Source organism: Lepisma saccharinum, chromosome 9 (assembly GCF_977018435.1).
Source record: "Lepisma saccharinum chromosome 9, izLepSacc3.1, whole genome shotgun sequence".
Lineage (NCBI taxonomy): Eukaryota > Metazoa > Arthropoda > Insecta > Zygentoma > Lepismatidae > Lepisma > Lepisma saccharinum.
The window spans coordinates 60,926,524-60,953,017 of NC_139237.1; the positions used below are offsets into that span (position 1 = coordinate 60,926,524).

Consider the following 26,494-nt stretch of genomic DNA (forward strand, 5'->3'; position numbering starts at 1 on the left):
ACTCTATGTATTTGAATAGGGAAAGAAGCACGTTTTTATTTGTATAGACTCAGTCCCAGCGCGTCGTCTGCTGTGACGTCACACTAACGGAGTCCATTGCGTGTTGGGTTTTCTCCCGTCAGATTGCTACGCTACGCAGGCGCAACTCGACTGTCTTGCTCATAGAAGAACCATCAGAAAGCTAGCTCTGGTACGTGTAACGCAGGCTTAATAATTTCGCTTTTATCAAAATTCTGTGCAAAAATTCCCGCGTTCAGATCGAGTAAGCTGGATCTTTGACTTTTATTTCTGGCAGTGAAGCGATCCTCGAAAACGATAAGGCATCCAAGCATGGCCGGCTTCCGCAACGTAAGACGAAAAATAAATTTTCCCTCATCAAACCCACGATCCCAACTTGCCCCCCCCCCCCCCAACTCTCTCTTCACCGCTCGTCTTGCAGAAAGTAAATGAAAACTTGATCTTCAAGAGAAGCAATTATTTGACGTCACGGTAGAAATTGTTTTTTAAATTACTGTAGACGGGCTTTACTCCCAAATTATGAGCAACGGCGTTTGGGTGTCATTAAAATAGCTGCAATGAAAAATGAGTTTCGCTACAGTGAATTAGTCGCCATGGCAACGCGACTGTCAGCTTACGCCATCTATTAGCGTGCGTCTTAAAAAATTGGAGCGAACGAGGGGGTGTGGGGGGTTAGGAGGGGGATGTCCTTTCTCGTTTATTTATTCAGGAGAAATCCAATTATGCCAAGGCAGTTGTGTTATGGGAGGCAAGTACTTCCAAGTTTATCAAGATGATTTGCGAGCCGCAGTTCGACAGTTAGCGGATTCTTGAACGAGTCTCTAACCCCAAGATCACTTAAACCTGTGTTTGATAACGCGACAATGGAATTGGGCTCGTTCAGGAAATCGCGAAGTTGGCTGGGGGGGGGGAAGCGGGGGTTCCAGTCGTGGAGTTCTATTCCACAGAAATTTTGGGCGAGATTGACTTGTAGATAACTTATATTGCATCGCTATGGGCATGGTGACTTCAGGCTTTTTATATGATCTTTTCATACAAAGATTAGACACACATCTCTTTTTGGACTGGAAGAGCAAGGGAATTTTGAATAGCAAATTTGAGATTTTTTGTCAATACTTCTATGAATTCGTAATTAATGCGTGAATTTGTGCCTTAAAGCACAAAAATATGACCTAAAACGTTGCTAAGATTACGAATATACGTCTTATTAAGCATTTTTAAAATCACCCTTTTTCTTCTCAAGTAATGTGTCCTTTACAGCATAAGAAATTGATGTCTCCATAATCATATAAGTCCTCTAAGGCATCATATTTTTTTTAATTAATTCCACAAAATTGGAGATAGTAGTTACATACTGTCACCACCAAGTCGAATTACAACATTTCTCTGCATTATAATTGGATAATTACTAATTAGTCTACTCAAATGTTATGCATGCTTTGTATATTACAGTTAGCACAAGCCCGGAAAATTATACGATTTCACCATTGATGCGTTTGGGAGTCACGAAATAGTGAATAAAGTTTATTACATTACATTGCAAGCCCTTCAGAAAAATAAAATGCAGACCTTGATATTTGTAAAATCTTAATCCCTATCGGTCTGAAGAGTTGGTTAGTCTTATGTAACACATGGAGAGGATATAAATGTTTACAGAATCCTTGTTGCGCAACCTGATGGTAAGAGACTTGTAGGGGGTTGTAAGAATAGGCAGAATAGAAGAATGGAAAACTTATTTTGCTGCGGCAGTGTACCTTCGGGTTTGGAAATGCCAGAGAGTTTGTTAATTAGATAGCAATGCAAAATGATTGATTGATTTGTTGTTTTAAGTTCACTTTATGCTCAGGAAGGCTAATCGGGACTGGACCTACAGTTTAAAGTGGGATCCGAACCACTGTGCCATGTGCCAATACACATGAAGTATATCATCACATTAGGTAGATATCAAATTTATCCATCAAACCAAGATTCCATAGACTTATCTGAAAATTCTTCCATGAAGAAATTCACCCATGAGTTCTTGGATGAAAATTTTTAGCACCAGTCTGAGGACCATAACCTTCGCAATTCTCCTTCCCTGTTTCAGAGACAGAGGCCACATTCAGGCGTCAGAGCCTCAAGGATGCCAACCCGAGATCAAACAGATTCCAGGAAAGTGTTACTGACCACACTGAATCTCTTCGACGTGTGCCTTCGGGCAGAGGGGAAAGTTGTTGCGGTCATCACCGACACGTCTTTAACTTTTGAACAAATAGCGGACAACTTTATTAAGCTTCATTTCCCCGCCCACGTCTGACTAATTCGTCAGTTTTTAATTAAGGCAGCATAAAATGTGAATGTAGTTCTTCAGCGAGTGAAATTTGATTTCTGATAGTGTTTCTCTGTAACTTGAATGCAGGGTGATTCGAAAGTCTCTTAAGAACTGTAAGCCGTATTTACAGCAGTTTACAATTGTCAACACCCATTGTGATATTTTGACAAGAAATGTGTGATTATACATGAAATCCAAATTTACGATTTGCTATTTCTAATCACAATATATTATCGTACTTTAGAATGCGTTATTTGCATACACGAAGAAATTTTTGAACTTTCAATATCCCGTTAAAATATTTTTTTTATGTTGTCCCTGTAACCTCCATCTCAATATACACCAATGTTTCGTGTCAGTTCTACTGGTTCCAAACCATAGTACTACATGACCTGCTACAAATCTTCGAATACACAAGAGTCCTATTTTTTGTACAATATATATTTTTTGTTGATTTATTCTTTTGGAACAAAATGTACACTTTCTTGCGCCATTCATTGATTTCCAGATCCTAACCTTGCTAATTTAAGCAGAGAATTTTATTTCTAAAAATTTGAACAGGTAAGACTTCGTAGTGCAAAAGGAAGAAGAATGATTATTTCATACGATTTTCATCGTACAACAATCACAGCTGGAGTTCCGCGAGTTTTGAGCCACAGATGACTTCATAATTTCGTGAAAAGCGCAATATCACACAAAAAAGTTCTATGTGGTTTAAATAAATAGTCTTAGCACTGAATACACAAAAATAATTAGTAAGTTATGTTATTATATGTTTGCTTTTATGTACTAATTGGATCCACTTTTGTTTCAAAGTGTAAATTAACTGCAAAACTGAATATACAGTATTTAAAATAGGTATTTTACGTACTACTTCATTCATAAACCCGTGGCTTCAAGGTTAAATATTCACATTAGGCTATCGTGCAATGCTTGTGTTACACCATGTGGAGCATTATTCCAACATTGAACCAACTGTAAGCATGAAGATACATGTCGCAGAATTTCGAAGGAAAAAAAAAGTTTCTATTTATTATAAACATAAACTTACTTTACGTAAATATTTCTGGCAATCCGTTAATGTTTTACAAAAGGAAATTTTGTACATTCCTATTCACGTAAAGTGGCACGTTTTATGGGATTCAACGGTTTAAGTATGTGCCACTTTATCTGAACAGGAGTGTACATGCACCTGTGCTTTCCCTTGCACACAAAAGCGTAAAAACGCTTAATTTTCCTTATTCATTACAGTTTGCATAACTTTTATCACTCTTAATACCCTCCACTTCTTCTTTGTCTGACATTTTGAGCACTTGTTTTATAGAACGTTCCTCTAATGATTCCGACATTACTTTAAGGCACAAATCCTTGCTTCTTCTATTCTCTACCTTCATGTTGTTATATCTCTCTGCGTCACTTTACCTCCTTTTCTGCTCTGTTCTAACATCCGCGAGCATTAGCATACAAATTTTTCAGAAACCTTAGTCTTGAGTTTCTCATGAACAATAGCACTCTGAACCACTCCGTACACAAAGCAGACAACAGGCCGTTTTTCCTTCCACTGTTCATTTACTCATGAATAGAATAACTGGATATGCTCGGTACGTTATGTGTGCAAATATAGTTCCTGGCTTGTTCATGTGCAAGGTGTGCATGATATTAAATGACTTCAAATGCAACTTCTGCGTACTTGCTCCATATGCCTCAACTGCTCTGCCGTCCTAGGCTGAATCTGGGAATAATGAAGACCATTCCTTGACAGAGCATTACGTTGAGCTTACTATTTTTGCCGCAATGTCGCTACTTGCGGTCCACGTATAGCTAAAAATATTCGGAAAGCGGCAAGATTAAGTCGGTTCTGCCCTCGTTGTTTTAAAAGGTGAATTGTATACTGCAATTTCAGGCTTCATACACGAGGACGTTTCGTTTTCAGTAGATGTTTATTGAAAAGGTCATGTCATAAGTTTGCGTTTGGCCATGTTCTGATGATTTGTTGCTATAAAAAACACAGCCAGCCGTATGCCAGCACCTGTAGCAAGCCGAACGAAAAAGTTGTAAGAATGTTTCGAGTGTGACCACACAGCAAGGGAAGCTAGTCCGAGCCTGTCAGCTTACAAGAAGATCCCGATTAGCCTTACTGTGCATAAAGTGGACTTAAAACACCACACTTACAAAGAGATTTGAATGTTGTGAACATTATATTTCCTGCGCTTGCAGACTGCGTAAGAAACAAATAATAGTCGTTTTATCAGGGAAAGTTGGGATTCTTGTGCCAGTTTCCCCAATTTCTTGTCAAGCGTTCTTCAGTCGCATTGAGCATGAGTACTGATATCCATTCTCACACAGCTCAAAAGTTTCTTGTCCATCTTGTCCACTTTTAACTGAGAGGAAAGATTATGGTATTCTTGAAAAAATTGTAGACAGAATTTTCATTTCTGTATTTTCGACTAGATACTGTTCTATCTCACCATTAGACCACATCTGGAAGTTATTCGCGAACTGCGCTTGTTTCCAGCTTTCTGCGTGTCCAACAATTGAGGTTCAGGCACTTGAAATAAGCAGTTTGCAACTGTACTTGTGACAATTACCAAGCTTTATACTTGTCCGTACCATAAGACAATATTATCTCTGTAATGGATCTGCTGAAGAACGAGACCATTTTTATTGCTTAATGTGCAATTAGATTGAACAGCAATACGGTTGTGTATAATGCCATCATGTGTACAAAATTGTCCCCCGTCGTGGATACGTAATCTCATCCCAACAACACAATTTGAAGTGTTTTATATATCGCTGGGATGATATATTTAACTAGTTCTTCATTTCTTACAAGTTGTCATCAATCTACTATATTTTCTATCGCACACTTTTTCCAGGTTTCCTTTTGCGCGTAAAGGTTAATTTGGTCAAGAGACGATAATATGTCTTCACATTTCACACGTTAAAGCAGACGATAGGGGATAAGCATTGCATTTTTTGCCAAAACATTGCTTGAATTTGCAAATCTGGTGTTCTTGAAGTGAACACGTTCCTATCACACTTATACGTATAGTGATTAATGCATTTTATTTTCATCTGCAAAAATTTGTCCCAGTAAAATTCCCTCTCTCATCGTGAATTGCGACCCTAATCGCTCTGCAGTTAAGATTTGGTTCACAGTTTCAAGAAAGTCGTAAAAAGTGCAGTGGGAATAGCCAACAGCATAATTTTCTGGGGAGTACACTGTGATGCAGACTGATTAAAAAGAAAAAAAGCAACTAAGCGTTATAAAAATGCAACCACAGTAAAGTTGGATACTTAGAAGCAAGTTGACTGAAAAATGGAAGATGTTTATCTGTGGAAAAGCATCGAGTTTATGGCGCCATTTTGCGCATAGTTGCCAGAAAGGTTGCTTCGTGAGCGCTAAACTTGTCGCTTGTTTCAGACCAGTGAGCTGGACAAACTCCTTAACATACCTGGGGGGAGACTGCCTGGTAGCAGCGCCACTAGTACGCAACTAGTCCCAAGCTGTGACGTAAGACAGACTGTGCTGGAATATGGATGGCGAAACCTTCTTAAATAATGCATGAACAAACGCCGAAGATCACCATCCTCGTTTACAATTTGATTTATGCCGTGCTGTCGGGATATTTTATGATGTTCCGCAGGGTGTAACGTAAATGTGCGTTCATGCAGTGGCGTGTTTCTTGAGGGAAGTCATTAGGATTATAGCCTTCCCGTTTGGCTCAGATTTACTGAAAAATAAAATTGAATAGTAAAACTCTCCGATCAGTAGCGAACCTAACTTAAGTATGAAACCCGCTTCACCAACTGTACAAATAAGACTTTATCATCATAAGAAGTATACAGAAACACTTTAGGAAAGGAATATACATTCACCAACAAATTAGAAAGACACTCTCGTCTCGTGATACTCTCTTATCGTTTCGAATTTTAGTTGCAAAATTCTCAGGTTCGCAACGTGCATTTAATATTTTTCAACTGGTGTTATTGCATATTGATAGCAACATTAAATTCTTTCTAAAATGGGGAGATTCGCCCATTGACAGCAGTTCGTTGAAATTTCCTCTCTGTTTATCCCAGAAATCTTTGTTGAGTCTGCAGCTGTATAATATAATGTGGGAACGTAAACTTATTCTTTCAAACATACTTATACAGTGGAACCTCAACAACTCGAATAAAACCTTGATAAGACGAATGTTTGTGCAGCTTTTGCTATGCCGTTCGAGCTCAATAACTCGAAGGTAGACAATGGAAAACCTCATGGATTTTTTCCCCCTCAAGTTCGAGTTACCAAGTTTCTACTGTATACATGTGCATGGTATTGGTGTAGTATATTTAGTAATGAGAGTCCCTCTCTGAGGTCGTGCGGTCTAAGGATTCATGCTTTGGGCTCCGGGTACGAGACGCTCGCAGATTCGAGTCCCCTTGGGGAAACGTTGACAACCTTTACCCTGATATTTCGTTATGTGTATGGGACCGGTGGTCATCCACCTTCGTGATGAAACAGAAGAGCTACGAATGAGTAGCGTATCATGGTAATGGAAAACCTACAACGACGACTGTGGGTTCGTTGTGCTGACCACACGTCACCCCATAACTAGCTGTATGATCGCCAACCTCGGCAGGTGGGAGTGAGGTCAGCAACCCGCCAGGACTACCTAGTGAGCCACGGATTATTTATTTACATGTATTATGTGTGTATCAGAAGCTTATATTCTAGGTTGGTTGAGTTGAGTTGATGTTTTAAGTCCACTTTGTGCACAGAAAGGCTAATCGGGACTGGACCTACAGTTTAAAGTCGAATCCCAACCACTATGTGCCTCCACTATCGAACCCGGGAACCCTTGATTACAAGGCGACGACTCTACCATCTAGAGTCCCCTATATTCTAGGTTGGTCAGGCTATCTGCGAAGCCTAGAGACTAGAATACAGAAGGAAAATCTATGTGAATTTGAGAATAAAGCTGGAGTTAGCAACCTGACTTGTTAGGAGTTTGCAACTTGTCTGCATTTGTCAGGGCAACGTGCCTTTCCTCAAGACACCAAGAACGAGCAAAGTGGCTGCGTGTAACCACTTACACCACTCGCTTTTACGGCAGCCTAGTCTTCCCCCTCCATAATCCAGGACCACTCGTCATAGTGAGATTGGACTCAGTATACAGACGAAGCATTTCTGTGCTCGGCTCTGTTTTAACAAAGACGGACGGGTATTTTGTATGCACGCTGTCGTGAGCCCTGCCATGAGTTCTTTTATTTTCTTATGACCATGTTGTATGCGCGTGCGTTCATGTGCACGCCCTCGTTTGTGTTTGCCTTCTTTCTTTGGAACTGATAGCTAAATGCTTTGTCCATCCATGACAAACATTTTACTAAGTCGTTTCTTGGAGAGGGTAGTTTTTCATTAGAGTTTTACATAATAATGTTTGTTAATTTAGTCCGTGTATAACATTTAAACGATGTTTGTTATTTTTAATGAGCAAGGTTTTCTGTATGATCAATATTTATAAGGTAATATTGATAGGAATTTGGAATTAAAAAGTTGCTCACAATATATGAGGATTTTGTCTAAAATTTCCTATGGATTGTATATTATAAAATTGCATTAGGAAATTTCGCTCATACAATTTCAGGCCCGTATATAAACCATCAAATAAATACCAAAAGTCATGGATATCTATTGAGCTAATTTGGCAAACAATTTTGAAAAAAACAACAACAAACAAACAAACAAACAAACAAAAAAAAAACAATTCTCCATAAACTGTAAGAACAGTGTTGCTTTGTCCATGAATATACTGGTCGTAGCTGTACATCTCATACTGCACGGTTTCACAACGTAATGACAGCAGCTGCGATATGACTTTTTCACATGCACCGTGTTTCTACACATCTGCCATTGGAAGAGCCAATAGGATTTTGCAGAATCCACGTGTATTTGACATCGGATAGAGAATAGTTCGACATTTTGATGGGTCAACTAATATTTCTGCAAATGGACCCCACTTTAAACTGTAGTTTTAGCCCAAATTAGCCTTACTGTGTATAAAGTAGACTTAAAACACCAAATCAATCAATCAATATTTCTGAAAACAAATTATGACAAATTTAATGTAAAACTTTTTTTTTTTTTTAAGATACATCATCGTTCCTACAGCTAATATAGTTTTATTTCCTCTTCGTTATCCTTGAATGAAACATTTCTTGAGGCCATGAAATAGAAACGTTTTGCCACAATTGCCATTTTAACACAATAACTAGTATTGCTTTTTTATGGAAACCATGCCACTGATATTGGAGAGGATAGAACAAATTAAGGAAAGAAAACAAGGAAACTTGTACTTGGCCACTGTGTTGCAATTCCTCGAATCTATTGGAAAGAGTTTTTTTTCTCTCTCCTCCAGATATCCACTATATTCTTTAATACTGATATATCGATCGTATCACATGTAGCTGTTGATATATTATTTGTAGAAAGCCCTAACCGAGATTTCTGGAAAGCCAAACGAAAGAAGTAGCGCCTTGCACACTCTGTAGTAATGCTGCTTTGACAGTTGAAGGAAAGTACAATTGTAACACCATGATTCAGGTTGGGATAATAAAGTATGCCATTAAAAGATTCGTAGATTCGGGATAATGTGATACTTTTATATAGGGTTCGACTTCGTAACGTTTATTTTCAGTTTGGTAATTTATATCACTGTACAAAGAAAAAACGGATGTGTTGTAATTAAAGAAACACGTTTGGTTGAGCCTTTTTGTGACCATAAATAAGGAAATAAACAAAAGGTGGCGCTTAATAAATTACCAAATTTAGTAAGCGTTACCCTTTTTTTCTTGTTTGTTTGACCAAACTAATTTGGTAACTATACAAATATACACGGTTAGTAAAAAAATGGTTCTGAGAAACAGTCGTTTGTTTTTTGTTTTGAGGGCGGTACTCCAATTTTTTTTCTTCTGGATGATGACTTTGTAGGTTGATGGTGAAGATGAAGGTGAATGGTGATTACCGAGGAAATTTTTTTGTTTGTTTGGTAGTTCGAAAAAAATAGTTTATCGTAACCAAATATTTGCATGTTTTTCCTTCGTTTTGTCTACTTTGTTCATTGTGATTTTTTTAGGGGATATTTGAGATGTTAGATCAGATTCCACTTCTAATGAATGCAGCAATTTCATGTTCATCTTTTTTTTATGTTTTTGCTTCATCGTCCATTTCTCATGACCTTGGACCTACCGCAGGATGCGTTCATTACCGTATCGGTGATGAAAAAAGTTCCCTAAAGAGCTCTTGTATCCCGAAAGCAGGATTTCTGACTCATTTGCCTCGTCTAGAACGCCCGATTGGACCACGAAAACTCCACGCATGCGCACTTCCAGCCTACTTTGTCAGTTAATTACGCAGTGAGGAATGGCTTGTTAGGATCTTCAATTCCTGTTTTCACAGGGAACAATGTGGCTTCCGAATTTTCACAGGGACAATGTGGCTTGAGAAAAGAAGAAGAAGAATTGATTTGCGTTTTCATTACCGGTTTTCGTGCTCGGCGTGGGTCGTCGCGTCGAGGATATTGAATTAGACCCTTTTTTCCCCCTGCCTCTTTCTTTTTTAACACACAGAATACAAACCAATTACAGCGAGGAAAGTACGTAATTCTTTGTTACATAAGTTGCGGCGCGATTTCGGCGTCCTTTTGTGCGTCGACAGTTGCCGCTCGTGGTTGGAAGTTTATGTGGCAATTGGTGCTGACGTGTACAGCCATCTCATTTTTCCTCAATGCCCGTTTCTACAGTTATAATAAAGGACTCCCCGCTGTTAGCAGTCGAGAATTGTTTCCCCAGCTTTGCAGCGGGTGAGCTCGGGACAAGATTCGCGACTCGTAGCAGCCGTGTTGCGATGTTTCGAATTACCGGCAGCGTTTTATCAGAATGTTGTTAAAACTTGTTTGTCACATCTTCAGAATATCTGTTATAGTGATGCAGTGAGAATGCAATATTTTATCGAAGGGAATGCCATCCATCCTTCCTGGATTCAAGTATAAGCAGGAAATGCCACAAGTAAATAAAGATAAGTTGAAGAAATCTTGACCACTGCATTTCTCGTGAAATTCGAGCCTGATTTGATGTATCACCCCTTTGCCATTTAAAATTTTCGAGTTGGGTTCAATATGTTGCTATCGTAACCAATTGTACCAAATTGGTTACGATACAATTACCAATTGTACAATTACCAATTGTAATTTTCTTACATTTTGTAGGTGGTGTTAAGGGACTTTCGACTCACCCTGTACATACACTACTATCACTATTATTTCAGCACTGTTTTGACACAATTCCAAATATAAATTTTTGCATTATGAATTGTATTACACGGCGCTGAAATAATTTTATTGTGGCTGTGTTCAGGTGAACAATTTATTTTTGTCCTAATCCACGGCAAAGTTTCAAGGTGTACTTGGAAGTCGACCTCCGTGGAGTCCCGGGTTCGAATATCGACCTGGGCATGGGTGTTCTTTGTGAGTGTTCATCCATTGATCAATTTCATATCATCATCCATCGTCACGACTAGCACAAAGTGTCTGAAAAGCGAAGATAATTTTGCGGGTTGTAGCTAAGGTTTGAAACGTTTACCCTAGAATTCAGTGCGAGGAAACTATATCCACTGCAAAACAAATGCAGTTTTTTTTACGGTGCTGATGTTTTAACCCACAATCTGTAGCAACCATGCGCCCACTCTTCAATTAGCTACATATTGAACGCCTACACTACGCAGTGCTTACCTGAGCCATTTTTCCTTGTCATTCACATCATACAAGGAAACTTGTTGTTCACTCTTTCCCCCTAATTACGCTCCCCTCTTTCCAAAGGCACTGCACACTTAATAGTCCCAGTAAGCGTCGATGGCCCAAGATCTACAGATGACTTGAGCATAATATAAAACCAAATAGGTACTGCACTGAGTCAAATGGTAGATATAGGATACAGATAATATTCTATATAAAATAGTACGACAAGAGTGACGTAATTGTATTTCATCTCATTTCAAGTCATAGGGACCTAAATTTGGGGGCGCCTTAACACACTAAAAGTTTTCCATCGCATAAAAATAGCACCCAGGATTATTGACTAAATAACTGTTACATTTTCGAAATAACAAAGCCTCTTTGCCCCCGCCAAGTTACGCATGTTTTTCAAGTTAAGTTTTCCATGACTAAACCTCTAACACTAATACGTTAGAATTGATTTGTTTCTCATGTTCCAATTGGGTTTTTATAAGCTTTAAGAAATATCCACTATCGCTCTGCCAAGACAATACCTTATGTACAAAATCACATGTTGTAGACTACTGTAGATAGAACTAATTTCGTTAACCATTCGAGATATTGACGTTCACAGTAGTTCTTTGTGAATTTCATGCAGAGCAACCTAAGAAAGAATTTCTGTACGTATTCAACTCGGAAGGCTCTTGCCAGCTAATAAAACATAGTTCACTACCATAGCGTAATATAGAGAACATCTGAATTTTCAATAAAGTAAAATAACAACTTCTAATTTAAATGTAAATAATATTTTTGAAACATAGGCTACAGGATAGTTTCCGTACAACATTGGGATACCCGTTTCTACTCTACGAATTTTTGAAAACTATATTTTAGCCTTTATATGTGGAACTAGGTGGCGCACATTCACAATTTTCGCTGCTATTATTTTTTCTGCTGGAAGACGTCGATAGTTCACTATGGGGTTTTGTGGTACCAATCAGAGGAGACAAAACGTGTGAGAGATTCTTTAATACAAAAGAATAAGCTAAATGGAGGATACTATATTCTTGCAAGCTAACGAGGCTCTGGCAGCAAAACCAAAATCTGTACAATCCTCTTTCCCTCATCACTTTTCTTTCATTCTTGCAATTAGCCAAAAGTGACCAAACATCGAAGTAAAATGAGTCTATCAAATCTAAAGGGGAGGTGATGCATGCTTCTTATAATCCTAAGAAAGAAGAAGAATAAAGATTCTGTGTCTTTTCCAAGAAATACAAACGTATTGATAGATCACAAGTTTTGCAAGTTGATGAAAGTCGAGGAGCGGATTGTTAGTTCACTTCTGAAAGTTTCGCCTGAAACGCGCGCAGCGCCCCCACTTCGTGCCCCAATTGGATTCCGCTCTGTTTTTAAGACCTGGATTTCTTGGATGGAGGAAAATAATGCGAGGGCTTCACAGGGAAGAAATGCCCCTTATCTTCTGTTACTTCCCGTTATTGGTTGAACATAACGTTTGTTACCATGGGAACGAACTTGTCCCCATTGCACGCTATCCTCGCGGGAGGAACAGATTTCGTTTGTTTGGCGTTCTGTAGTGCCTCTAGCGGCGATTGATGATATTATGGGTCGGAAAAGTGCTGAGTGGCAGGTCCAGGTGCTTTCCGTGATTTTCAATATGCTTTTATCAAGTCCAGTTTAGTTGTGTAAATGGTACTATCTAATGGTGTTCATTTTTAATTATTATTATTTCAAAGAATCACATTGTTGTAGATTGTTACTTGTCAGTGGTTAATAATTTGAAAACTGTTAGGCACTATTGTAAACTCCTGTTCAGATAAAGTGGCACATACTTCAACTGTCCAACCTTATGAAGTGTGACTTTTTTTATGAACAGGAGTGTATACAAATCGGGAATTCTCTTTGGATTGTTCATCCTGGCTCTCTCAAGAGCTCTAGTAAGTTTTAGATAAAAGAAAAATGATGAGATGGTTCTAGCGCAATCGTGAAGTTAGCCTCACGCAGCTCGTAATTCTTGAATGACAAGAGTGAAGATCGTAGGTATACAGGGAGAATAAATTGTATGGAATTATCCAAGAAATAGTTTCTGACAACCAAGCGATTATTTGAATGGGTGACAGACAATGATTGTACATCACAATCAAATCCTTTAGTAACTGCGCACATTTGTTTGTAGTTACACAAGAATTTCGTCAAAATTACCCAGTTTTGTAAAGGCTACTAAATTTTTGGTTCATAGTTACCAAAACAAACTCAACAAAACGTGTTTTGTCGATTCAAAGAAATTAGTTTTTTTTGTGTAAGTATTTGGATTTTTCCAGGTAATATTTCAGTAAATGAGATAATACTGCGTCGATAAAACCACGCATCTTGCGTAACGCATGTTCGTTATCTTGTTTACCTAGAGGCTTCCCTTGATAATTCCGGCCTTGCATTTGAGAAATGCTTGCAGCAAAGAAGCACCGGTTTGTTATGCGTTCCTGTCGTCCCGTTAAAGAAAAGTAACCCGTGGAGGAAGGACATTGGAAAGCAGCTTTTTATTTTTTTTCGTATGTCGATTCGTTTTCTCTCCTTTTGTTACATTCAAGGCCGGTCTTGCATTATACATCTTTCTTTGTGCGTGAGTGATGTAACGAGTACCTCAAATCTGACGCTTTCAGCATAGCCACATTCTTAGATTGCAGGCAGTCAGTCATGCAAATATTCTTCCCAAACAGTTCTTCTAGAGAAATTAATGTCCACATTCTTCCTGGTCACAACCAACTACATATCGCTGTCGAACTCTGATCGAATTCCAATTTCCCTGCCTTGATATTGATCTTCAAGGCCAAAGTCAGTCAGTCTAGTCGAGTTCTTGAAGACACAGAACGAACACAGTACCTGTACGAATCTAAGGGCTCTGAAATCATGTGGCAGATTTTCGTACAATCTCTTTGTCATATTACCAATGGGTTTGTGTGTGTCCAAAACTACCTTATTGCTAATAAAAAGCAGTACAGTCTAAAAAGCCGAATCCTATTGTAATGTGCACTTAACAAGGCATAAACTTTAAAATTACTAATTTTCTCAGTATTAACAGGGAGCAAAGATATTTTGTAACAGTTGCGTTTGGTATTAGATTAAACTTTGTCAGTTTTACAAAATTTTAATGTATATTAGTTACTGTTAGAGGATATGTATAAAGAGTACAGAATATATTCATACACATTGGTAAACATTAAATTTAAGCAAAGTATGTAGCTTTATTAATGTATTGTTCATATCAAATAATGCTGTTTTGATAATCATAGCACCTGTATGCTTGTTAGTTGTTAAACAATCTTTATCAAGACGATGTAGATTATAACAAAGAAATACGCGGTGGAATCGCATCAAATTAGAAAGAAATACTACACTATAAAGACTGTCTTGGTCAGCTGCTTTAGTGTTTTTTTATAAATGGAAACTTGTCTTAATTGTGTTAGCATAAAAATAAAGTACACATTTCTATTTACATATCTTTATAGGATGAAATGAAACGTGAGAGAGAACTTTTTGCAAACCTGTGTGGATTGCATTGACTTTAAATGGCAAGTTGACATTTGAAATATTAGAAGCGACGAGAAAACTCGCGTAATAGTCGATTCGCCATAAAATTGCGGCGAAAATGTAGTGGAATGTTACGTAATATGCAAAGCAGAAAAAAATTATGAGTTCTTGCTCATTTTTCACGCTGGTAAATATCGAGGAAAAAGTTCAACAGAGCAGGCAGGAGTTGGGAACATATTGCTGGTTGCAGGTACTTCCTCTCTCTCTCTCTTTCTGACTCGCAGGGTAGCAAGCAGAATAAATGCACTACAAGCGTGAAGAGAGAGGGGTAAAGGCAAGAAGAAGGATTTTCCCCCCTCCCCCTCAGGACTCCACCTTCTCACCTGACAACCCGTCACGGTTTGGCTTCTTTGTTTCCGTGGGTTCACCCGAGTTCACGACCCAACCTTCTGTCGGACCATGTGAACTATATATTAGTTTCTTGATGTACCAGCGTTGTCAGATGATAAAAACAAAGAAGGTGTGAGAGGAAGTTTATTTCTGCCCCCTTTATTTTAGCTTGCGATGAATGAGGTTACGGTTTTGAGCACTTTCGTGCAAGTTGTCTGTCCACTCATTTATGGTCAGGCGCATCGGAAGATCGGCGGAATTAGCCGAAGAAACACGAAGCTCTGTACGACATGTTTATTATTGAACCCACATTACCGATGAGGTGAGTCAGACGAAGATGACAGCATCCACGGCCATCCAATGGGTTTATTATAATTCTTATTTAAATGGAAAAATAAGCAATAGATCTTTCTATTAACGTTCTATCTTTTAGTGCATTTCTGGTCATTGTATGTATACATGCCGACCTCTGTGGCGGAGTGGTTAGCACGGCGAGCTACGACGTCATGGATTTCGGGTTCGAATCCCAGCCCGGGCATGGGTGTTCTTTGTTAGTGTCCCTTCATCATAGCGAAATAAAAAAAAACCAAATTAAATCATCTGTACACATGTGAAAGTGTGAAATTTATGTACAACGTTGAGGCCAATACCCTATATCCCCAGTCACTGCCACAATGAAATAGGAAAGAAAGAAAACCGACGAAGTCACAAATCTAATTATAGATATAAGACATTATAAGTAAATTTTCTCAATATGATCATCATTGCAATATTTCTCACTGGAAATACATTAGGCCCTTATGGTCCTTCTCTTCTTCATGGTCAATGTATCATAGCGGTCTGATCTTCACTTTTCTTTGGATTATATAGTTTGTCCCGTTAGTATGGATGGTCGTATAACGTGACTTCGTAATAACCGGTGTCCGAATTGAAGAGGAGAAACGCCGAACCCTGTGGCCGAGTGGTTAGCACATCGCGCGGCGACGCCAAGGGGCCCGGATTCGAATCCCGCTCGGGTTTGGTTGTTTGTAAATGTCCATTCATCATTTCATCACTCATCCCCATCTTCGCAAATTAGCCAAGAGGCACAACACGCGAAGAAAAATAAACTAAATCAATCAAAATCAATCAATGAAGAGGAGATACCAGGAGATTTCTCTTCTCCATTTCTTTTTAGTTCTGAACCGGGGGAAAGACCCTCTCCTTTTATATTTTGTCATTTTTGTTATTAATGAAGAATTGCAAGTAATAATTTAAATTTGAATTTCATTTTGTGCTCGTAAATCGTTGTAAATTATCGGTTTTTATACTAAACTAGCTGATTACCCAGCGTTGCTCGGGTATTTATTTATCTCAATCTTGTATTAGACAGGAAAATAATGAATTCTAACTATAGTGGAAAATGTCATTAATTTTAAATGTGATCGTGAATGTCACCAATTAACTTAGCGACTCCCAAAACTATGGATTCGACCCTAATCTAGGTCATTGTGGCATTGTATGTTTCACCCCTTTTCACTCCCATGCCGATAGGTGATGAACTTGGAGTTGAAATGCATTGGGAGTGTCACGAGAACTATGGATTCCATTCTCAACACAGCCTGAATGTTAGACAACCGGAGAAACACTATCGTTGTGGGGATTGCATAGAGTCACGGATGTCTGTTTGTGCGGAATTTAATATCGTGGTTCTCGATTATTTTTACATGGCACCCCTTCCCACCCCCACACCTAGGTGTGCCAGGGGTGTCTTATCTCCACATTATTTCTTTTCAGGTTCCAAATGATACGCTTACCAAGTTTGGTTGAAATCGCTCCAGGCGTTCGAGAGTTATGCCGGAACAAACAAATATACACACCTACACACACACACATACATCCATCTTTATATATATAGATTTATGGATGTTTTGCCAAGAAGTTTACTAAAATTTTCTTTCTCTCCTCGCACAACAAAAGTTTCCGTAAGCGATATTTGTGTTAGCCACGTACGAACTGACCAATCGAATGCATGTTTTTTCGTCGTGCAATGTCAATACGGTGTAAAACTGTGCTGTTCATTAGTTTCGTTCCCAAGTGACACGTGTCGCGTGTTCTTGTCACTTCGGTGTGAATGCTCCCTCAGACACACACCATGTTTATACTTGAAAGTATTGATGCCTTATTGATTCATTTGTAGATTTGTGTTGGGGTGTAGGGGGTGACGTTTTCTTAAGCATCCAAATGTCAACGGCTTTCCACATTTTACAGACTATCGAGGCTCTGGTGTCTGTGTGCTGTCCTGTCTGTCTGTCTGTCTGTCTGTCACCTGTCTGTTTATCCCTTCATCTATTTAATTTGTCACCATTCATCCTAATCTTCTCAATTAGTCAAGAGTGGCAGAAACGCAAAGTAAAACAAATCAATCATTCATATTATTTGGTTTGCTTTGCAACAACTACATACATAATTAGAAAATATGGTACTGTCAAATGTGTCTTTTCCTTTAAAAAATTCTGGTATAAGTAAATGTTTGTTGAGCTGAGTTCTGATTTACCATTCTCGCTCCGGGCATAGAAATCTAACAGCAATTCGTACATGTCCGTAAGTGTATACATGTTTAATTTCCGTATTTTATACGTTTTATATAATAACAAATGAACGTCCATCGATACATTTTATGTTTTGTATTGCTTTGAGGAGTGGAAATGAAAGGCGCTTATGATTGAGATCAGAATTCTTGACTCCCAAGGAATTGGCTTCCGAAATACTACATATAAGATAAAATTCTCAAAATGTCTAAATATGAAGCTCTGGAATCCACCTGCATATTCTTGAATTTGAACATTGACACGAACTGTCTTGATCCCGAAGCATGCACACACCACAAATCTGTGGACATCCGCAATGAAAGATTCCCGAAGGTAATGCGAACTGTGTATATGCATGTCTAGGGGCAGATGCGAGAGCTGTATTGATGCAGCAATTAATATTCTCGTTATAAAATGCTGCAGCGTTCCCTGAAATGATAACTACCAAGATACGATGGGAGGAGTGCATTTAAATGCATGCAATTTGCATGTGATACTTGTAGCTTCCTTAGAATCTTTGCTGTTTGCACGTGACGTCATAACGAAGGTCAAAGTCCGCGGGGGCGTTCAGCTGAGAAATCCCCTGTGCTCTTCTTGAGTTTGCAAATGGGACAGTGTTGCCAGATGGACTAGCGGCTGGATACAAAGGTAATTTTGCCAGGTCTGCGTGTGAGATGGTGAAAACTGGGAGAACGCTCAGTATATCCAGTGTAGCATATGAAAACTTCAGATTCCAACAACATTTTAAAAAGTTTATGTATTTATATGCATGAAATAGAGGGGGAGGGGGATGCAGTATTTATAAAAGGACCCACATGATACATCAACTCTGTCTATTTATTCAAATATTTGATGCGAGAATGACGAAACGAGTAGCATTGTTGCAATTGTGTTGATTTTCCCGTCTTAAAAAAAAAAGTCTCGTAGTACATTCATCGATCTATTAAGGTTTTTGTAGCCAACAATAATCAAACCTAAATTATTGTTGAATAATTATTGTGGCTAGGTAAGCAATATCAGTTTCACAAAAGCCCAATGCGAACTGAAACTTACAACATTTGAAAACGGAACATGATGCACGAGCTGCAGTTTTTGAAAATATAGTAGAAATGTGTGTTACAAATGTGATTGTTGTTAGAGTTGAGGGAGATATGTTAAAATCATTCTTGGCAGGGTTGCTTTGTTTATTGGGGGATGGTAATCCCTCGCACCCTCCACAGTTAAATCGCACCCTGATTGTAACTATTTAAAAGATATAACTGGAGTAGAGAATGTAAAATGTAGGCTAATGATGGTTGTCGATGAAGATGTATAAACGTTTAACTCCGCCATTAATTATAAGAAATACATTTAGAGGTAAATTCTGGCCAATGTGTTTTCCCAAGAGAAAATTCAGTGCTATGTAAGCCTTCAGCTTATGCACATAGATATATCGAGACTGGATCAACAGTTTCAAGCGGGAGCAATATATATATATTGGACAATTTACAGGACACTTGTCACTGATCTTTGTTACGAATTGTTTTGTGTCCAATCACAGAAACCTAACGAGACGTCAACAGCTATAATAGTTATGGTAATTTGATTCAAATAAGAAAACAAAAACTTCAACTAACATGGAAGAATACTGTACAGTGTATAATCCGCTGCAAAGATAATAGTAGGCAAATTATCTTTCGTTATTTTTTTGTTTTTGTTCTTCATTCTACATGTTTTTAAGAAATGGAATGGTACTTGTTCTGCAGTATATCTTGTCCTCTACTTCTAGTTTTTTTTGTTTTTTTGTTTCAAATTTGAAAAATATAATGAATCCGTATGTGGTGGACGATTTGCTGTACACGTACTGTTGTGTAAGCACATATTTCTGACAACCGTGAAAGTGCAATGGGTTTGCATGGCAGTGATGAATATCAAATGAGAATGTTTTGGAATTGAGTCTCATAATCTTTTTTCTTTCTTTTGAATAACTGATTAAGTATACTTCAACTTCATGCGATGCTCATTCCTGATCCTTGTTTTAATACTTGCTTCATTATTGATGTTAAACATGGACCTGTCAGTCATAATCCCCCGAAGGCCTTTCGCCCCCTTTCATCAGGGGCCGCAAATCCCTCTGCTGTTAAACGTTTTAGTGTGCATGTGTGGCACGCGAATCCGTTTGCATGTTGCGGCGATCGATCCTCTATCAAGAGCAGATTATAGAGCTTACTAGTGTTACGAAGAAAACTTCTAAAATTGGACCGGTAGATTGAACAGTGGAAATATGGCGTATCTTAAGTTTGTAAATGTTTAAAGAGAAAAGCTTGCCGGCTGTGTATGCATAGTGTGCATTTAGTTTCCTAGTTCTAGAGTTCTGAAAATCCTTAACGTGCACCGTATACAGAAGGCGGAACAACGAGTAAATATCGTATTGTTATGCAGCGTGGTGTTTCGTTGAGGATTGAAGCTACACTTGCTGTGATTGGCTAAGAACAAGATGGGATTACGTAGGTGAGCCTAACTGATTCTCTGTGTTGCTTTATGTTGAAGGTCCTCACTAATTTGCACTCAGTGATAGCGCTTTTCCTTTTTAGTTAAAGTCTCCAAAGATAATCAATCTTAATAATTATTATTGTTAAAATTATTATATTTCACGAAGTGATGGACACCTCTGAGTGACGCCATCAAACCATGCTTCCCGATGGAGGCACAATTGGTTCGGATCCCACCTTAAACTGTCGATCAGTCCTGATTAACCTATCTGTGCATAAAGTGGACTTATAAGCAAATCTCATTCATTCCAACCATGATTGATTGATTGATTTGTTTTATTTTAGTTTGCATTTCTGCCAGTTTGGGTTAATTGCAAAAATGTGGATGGAAGGATGAGGATAAGGTTAAATAGATGAAGGACCAAACACACATACATATGGACAGCACACAACATAAATCCCATAGAGGATTACACTGACCATGGGTCTAGCCGCCATAGCCTCGATAGTCTGCCAAATGCTGTCCAGGATGTACTACGTGGAACTGAGGTTGACATTTGGTTGTCCTGAGAAAGGATTACTCCTTCAATCCGATTATCTTGGATGAACCAACTCGTATAATTTCACCTTGGCTGGGAGGAACACCGTATGGTTCGTCTTCCCTGAGGAAAAATAACATTAGTATTCTAAGGTGCGCTGTCTCCATCTTCCCATCACATGTAAATTAGCGATAAACGCTCGAATAGAATAATAACGTCAAAACAGGATGCCAATACAGGTCTTCCTATTGTCTCATGCCTTACGGACAATTAAAAGATGAAAATCATAGACAATTTAAGATGTCAGTGTATTTGCATAACCACCTAAGCACCACATTATAATTTTAACCTTCCACAAATGGCCAAGATGTGAATGTTTGGAGCTGTGTCAGATTTATCTATAAGGAAGAACCTATACTCGCCTCAGTAGTGGTGTAATTCGCTTCTTTATACAGCATGTTTGCCCGGTGCACTTCGACCGACATTGGACAATAGTGATGTATGAAAGAGTGAATTGTGGCACTACCAAGAGAGGAAATTTTACATTGGGATCCATGAGTATTACCGTGAAAATTGTCCATCACCATGTTCGTACATTTTATTTGACCCAATAAGAGCTTCAAGAATTAAAAGAAAACTCGAAAGAAGCTGTTGACAACTTCTCCACCAGCATACATAAAAATCCATTGCTTAAAAGCACATAGGATGTAAGGGAAAAATTAATGAAAATAGTCATGGACAATTTGCACGGTAATGGTTAGCACATCGCTCTGGGACGCCAGGGGTCCCGGGTTCGAATCCCGCTTGGGCATGGTTGTTTGTGAATGTCCATTCATCAATTTCATCACTCATCCCCATCTTCGCAAATTAGCCAAGAGGCACAAAACGCGAAGTAAAATAAATCAATCAATCACTTTGCACGGTAATACTCATGGATCTCACTGTACAGTATAAGTTGTGCAGTGCGGGACCAATTGGAAGATCCCCGCGAGACGTTCTAGATACACCAATAAAACACGCGCCTTATGTATACATCGCTATTGTGTCAAGATTTAAAATTAACTAGAGTTTTCAATATACTGAAAACACGGTGTGTTTTATGAGGCGTCCCTTATACTATTAATATTCTCGTTGTTACAGAAAGGAAAATCTGTAGATACAGCATGTGTTCGAGTTTGTCGATGACACCTCCGAAAGTTCTTTGCCACTTCAGCGATTGCCCTATTTTCTCAAAGTGCCACTGACAGCTCCTCTTTGACAAGAGCACGAGACCGAGAACGAGAGATACTTGCAAACTCGAAACGATACAAGATTTATTGGCCGAGGATCTCTTCTCGTTCGAAACTTGAGTGGATTAGAATGCTATACAAACCTATAGAAATTCCTTTAAGCAACTTATTTAGATACAAAGATAGATACACTAAATAAATGTACTTCAAACAAATTATTGTTTATCAGCACTATATTATTTTGTAATCAAGCCCATTTGATTAGAGTTACAAAATAATTTAGTCAAAATTACAATATTTAAAGTAAAGACTACTACCATGCATTATTATTTATCGTTACCAAAAACATCAACCATTTTTTTTCCCCATTAATGCAAATAAGTTTTGTACATTATTCGTTCTCTGTATTGTGAAAATGTTTTGTATTTTTGAATGTATTGTTTGGAGACGAGCACGAAGGCACATCACCATGTACGTATTTCTGCTAATTATGAAATAGGGAATCCCATTTTACTTTTTACATCACATTTCTTCCTAGAAAATAAAACATTCCCGGTGCTCACATAGAACAGCAAAGCGAGCGTGAATTTCCAGAAATCTCCACCCCCGTGCATCGAGTGTTTTCAAACAACACTCTAAAAGGCACAAACAAACCAGGCGTGATTTATCGCAGCATGGTGTGGCATTTGAAGCAGTTCTGAACTTTATAAAATCCCAATCCCGAAGTTGACACACTTTTTTTTTTACCCCAATTCTGCTGCAGAAATGGGTTCTTCACAAAGGTGAACGTGCATCATTTGTGCCACATTTATTATGACATTGCCCTCAACGGAATGCTATGTCGATTGTGGAAGCATCACCGTCCGTAAAATATGTAGGAAACCTTTTGTTCGAGGGCGATAAATCGATTCTCTGCTCCCTTTTCGCTCGTATTTCAACGAGTCATGGAAAGAAGAAGAGTGTGCAATGGCAAATTGATAATTTAGTAATGGAAAAAAGGTGTAAAATTTGTTTAACATTATGTCCGCTACCTGTTTTGTCTGTTGTTCCTCTCATTTCACATTTTTACTGTTACCAACTTTTGAAATAAATTCTCACCGTTAGTCATTGCACTACAAATAAAATACTTCTTTCTTTTTTATTCAGATAATATAAACGTAACATTACTAAAGGGTTTACAGTATCTAACAGCCTTAGCAGAATGTTTGACGTTAAGACCAACAAACATTGGAATGCTTAATGATAATTATGTTTTTCTCTAAATATTACTATCACTATTAATGTTTGATTTTCCTGCATGTCCAGTCTGGTTCTACATTCTAAATCTCTGTGTGTTTTGCCTCGTTTCATCTGTGGTTAATATCAGCGAATGTGATAATATACAAATAAAGTTCTTACAATGTGCGATATGAACTGCTAGAGCTTCTTAATGTTGTTTCCTTGAAGATTAGTGTTGTAAACTTATTCTATACAGAATTCCCAAGACGCAAGCCAATTGCCCAAGCTTGTTACTACGTTCGAAAATTATTTCTAGTTTCATTTTTTGTGAAATTTCGCAATATAAATAGCAAAATTTGTGTTGTACTGATGTTTTTGTCATGCCAGATTTAAATAACCTCAATACGATGCGGGGAAATTTGCATATTTACTATTTTAATCTTTCTTTGAGGCAGTTGAAAGTTTACATTGTATCAAGGTCGACGACAGTGTTACAAGAAAAATGTATATATGTATGTATCAAGGGCGCCGACTTTCCAAAATTTCTGTGGGTGCATATCAATGGCGGTTAGATCTGTAATTAAGAATCACCAGAAAGTCTCGCACATAACTGATACCTTGCATCGCATCTTGCACTACCGAATTCAAATTATGCGCCGAACAATGAACAAATATAACTCTCGGCTCCAACTGAGTAATCCTACTGTCCACTGACATTACTCGCGCCATCATAACATTGACCACGACAGTATTTTATGTCGAGAGATAAACGTCTTATGACATCCTGGACGACTTCAAACAATGTCCTAGAACTTGTTGAAGCTACTTCATAGAAGCCCATAAACACTTCTTCAACTTGCAGATTTTCATCGACAAATCTGAAGCATATGGATATTTGTTCCTTCACTGATATGTCGGAAGTCTCGTCTACAATGAGAGAAAAAATATTGTGCCGCTTTAATAGATTTCACACTATTTTGCTGTACATCGCTGGATAATAAAGAGATAATTTCATTCAATATATCGTGAGAAACCCACTTATATGTAGTTCGCTGCAGCCTAGATTTCAACTCAGGAGCATCTTCTGCTCTAAGCAGCAGCAACTGATGAATATTTGATGCTTCATCGGTGTGACCCCGAATTGCTATTCCTTGCTGACTTAAAAATTGGAGGGACGCTAATATCTTTAAAAACGCCCTGCGTGCTTTTTTCATATCTCCTCATTTATGTGTTGAGATAAGAGATGAACATGCTTTTCACTATGTTCAGTGTCAGTAATATCCACCTGTGATGACGACGACAAACGTATTCGAAAATATGTAAAGAACCAATACTCAATATTGTGTTTCAGCTTTCCACACGCGTCCCGTGCCACGAAAATTGCGAAAATTTTTGCCCGGCGAAGAGCTTTTGCTCCACGCATCCGGTCAGTAGACCCTCTTCTTTGTACTAACTATTAACACGGTAAAACCCCTTTTTTCTGAAAATGAGAACTTTCCAGTCTACAATCTAAGCTCCCACGTCCTTCCAAGCCATTGTCTCTCGGAGAACGAACAAAACAATAACAATCCATATTTCATGAAAACAATTCACTGAAATCGGAAACCACGCCGCTCTTATCTGATTGAAACAAACAAAAGAAGAAAAATCAACTATTGAGGTAGTCGGTCACAATCGGCTTCCTTGTGTTTCGGTTTATTCTTTATTAGTGCTCAATATCAGCAAGTAGTTATTTTAAAACAATTGTTGACGAATGGAGTATGTCACTTGCAAGGAAACATCAAAGCAAGCCGAAAAGACTGTATTCTATTCACAATACAATATACTTCCATTGTTATTGTGTGGACTGCCTTTGACTTGGCCAGAGACAAGCAAGGAAGGGGGGAATGTGTTGCTTGGTTGCCTTTGCACAAACACATTTGAAACAATTATGTTTTAGAGGTTAGAAATTTTAACTTCCATCTCAATGTTTTAATTGCTTATTATTTTTTGATAATGGCAAGTGAGAAATATTTATTTTATTTTGTTTTTATCAAACTAAAAATCTTGTGGGTGCGGCGCACCCACAAGATTATTTATGTGGGTGCTCGAGCCCCGGAGCACCCACGTAGTCGGCGCGCATGGTATGTATAGTCCTTGCACCAAATTAAAACCTACAAGAAACTGGGAAAATGACTTCGTTTCCGCTCGTTTTCCTGGAAAGAAGAAAGTTGATGAGATGCAAAGACCATTGTCGAATTAATGTAATCGTTTTCTTCGAACCTTCAACTCTTGTAGTCTGTGATTAGGCGGGCGTGTTTGTTTTATATACAGCACGAATCTTATCTCGGGGCAGGCGCACGTAGAGCCATCTACATGGGTATGCATTAATTACTGTCCCATTACGTAGGCAGCAAAGCATCGCCTCAGACGTTTGCTAATGTGGGCTCCGGATGAAGTTGTCTTTCGTTCTGCGCAGAACGACGTTATGTTTTATACACAGGAAAATAGCTTCATGTCATGCTACGCGATGTAAGGTTTGTTGCAATACGAAAGTCCTTCGTGTTTTTGCTGGTGATTTGATATAATCTACAGGTGCTCTTTTAAGATCGGCGTGATAGTTGATGTTGACGCGAAGAACGTGGACTGATTCCCGAGAGAGTAGAATAGAGGGATTTCTGCAGTTGGGAATGGTGCAAATGACATTTCCTGTCAGAATTGGAGCGAAATCCATTGTTCGCCTACCCATTTTTCAAGTTTCGTCGTAGATTTACAGTTCGGAAGTAACGTAACGCAAGAATCCATGAATAATTGTAACGGCACTTCCTTATTTTGATACATTTTGGAGTGAAGGATTTATTTTCAAGAACAAAATGCGTGTTGTTCTAAACTCGTTTATGTAGAGTTACCCTGGGGAAACGTGCACTGCAGAGACCAGATATGATAATTGTGTAAACAATTAAACATCCTTATTGTGTATCAAAGTAACGGTAACGTGTTACTTTTGGAATTAATGTAACAGCAACTGTAACGCGTTAGTTTTTGGAGTAACATATCCAACTCTGAATGTATAGCACATCTTTTAATTTAAGAACTTCTTGTTACTTTCTTGTGACTAGTCAACACATGAGAAATGGACAAACACTAGAGAAATACAAACTCAGGCGTAACCTTCGGTTCTGTATGCCCTGTACCAGCTAACTGTAGACCAGGCGAACGAGAACATGTCTCTGCGTAAGAAGTGACGCGAGACGGTTCCACCAATGAACAGTGAGAGAAACGGTATTGTGTAATGGACGACTGGAGTTACCCGTTTTTCCTGCTTCGCTATGCAGCGTTGCAAACTTTTGAAAACAATAATACCGTGCGCACATGGCAAATGGACCGTATTCTTGTCTCCAGGTCCGTACGCTTGGTTTAAGAATTTCTTAGGGGAATATTTGGGACAAAACTGCAAGAGCAAATTT

General features: G+C 38.5%; 1 protein-coding gene across 16 annotated transcripts in view; it reads left to right on the forward strand.

The window, feature by feature from the left end:
* Positions 1 to 26,494, forward strand: part of Rbp6 (RNA-binding protein 6) — a 1,060,856-nt gene that overhangs the window by 179,635 nt on the left and 854,727 nt on the right. The window lies entirely within an intron of this gene.